The sequence below is a fragment of the Arachis ipaensis genome, chromosome B02 (assembly GCF_000816755.2).
Source record: "Arachis ipaensis cultivar K30076 chromosome B02, Araip1.1, whole genome shotgun sequence".
Taxonomy (NCBI): domain Eukaryota; kingdom Viridiplantae; phylum Streptophyta; class Magnoliopsida; order Fabales; family Fabaceae; genus Arachis; species Arachis ipaensis.
Window position 1 is genome coordinate 44,484,621 of NC_029786.2, and position 1,245 is coordinate 44,485,865.

Genomic DNA, 1,245 nt, shown 5'->3' on the forward strand with positions numbered 1-1,245 from the left:
AAACTATATGCACTAGAAGAAGAATAAGTAAATGTCAAAGGAAAATCTACAAAAAATAAAAAAAAATGAAGTTTTTATGCTACAACATAAAAAATTATTAACAAATATTTTTACTCTATGCTATTTAAATTATTCTTATTAAAAATAACTTATTCAATATATATACACACACAATAAATAATCTAAAAAATTTTATTCTTACTATTATAGATGTTTTTAAAAAATTGTATGCACTATGAGAAGAAGAATAAGTATATGTCAAAGGAAAACCACAAAAAATACAAAAATGGAAGTTTTTGTGCTACAACATAAAAAATTATTACAGATTCAAGTTATAAAAAATTTCATCAAATTATACTTATCATAAAAAATTCTATCAAATTATAAATTACTAACTCAATAATTATTCTAGATTAAAAGTTAAATTAAAGATTTTATATCAAAGTGCCACAACAATTTCTGTTCTATTTGATAGAGAAGCAAAACAAATTATTAGGAACAACTATCTTAAATCTAATTATACTCCAAGACAGCAATGATATTGAAACATCATTCCAATTGAAAAATTTATATAACCTCACACTTATATTTGAAGTCAAAGTAAATAATTTTAACTATGCTCTCAACAATATACTATTACCAAGACATTTGTTCCGACAAAAAATACTGAAACTTAACCCTTATTACAACAAATAAAACAAGTAATACAACAAAAATTTTATTTATTCAAAACATCATTTTTATTACTCATTTATATTTTTTATTGATTATAGGAACCAACTTTACTGAGACCTAGATGACATATAAATTATGAGATTAAGGAGAAAGAAAAAGTAAATGAATCTAAGACACATCTTCAGATGAAGAACATATATACAGAGATGGAATTAAAAAAGGACAATAGATCAGAAAAGGTATACAAGTCAACAGTTCAGAAACATCATGTCTCCACAAGAATATGTGACAGGAAGAAGAAAGAAATAACTCCAACAACAACCAAAAATAGAAAAGGAGGACAAACACCATATAAAGAGACTAGGTCCGTCAATTATAATAAATGCGAAAATAAAAACAACTGAAGATGTAACTTTGTACAACTTCAATATCAAAAACTTTTGTATTACAAAATATTTTAAACAAAAACACATCAAATTTAATATTAGTTTATATATATTTTAATTAATTTCTAAATAATATAATACTTATTAAAATATACTATATGCTATAATTAATTTACCACTCTGC

General features: G+C 22.7%; 1 protein-coding gene across 1 annotated transcript in view; it reads left to right on the forward strand.

Moving 5' to 3' along the window:
- The window catches only part of LOC107625268 (chromosome transmission fidelity protein 18 homolog), a 32,322-nt gene that overhangs the window by 21,477 nt on the left and 9,600 nt on the right, over positions 1-1,245 (forward strand). The window lies entirely within an intron of this gene.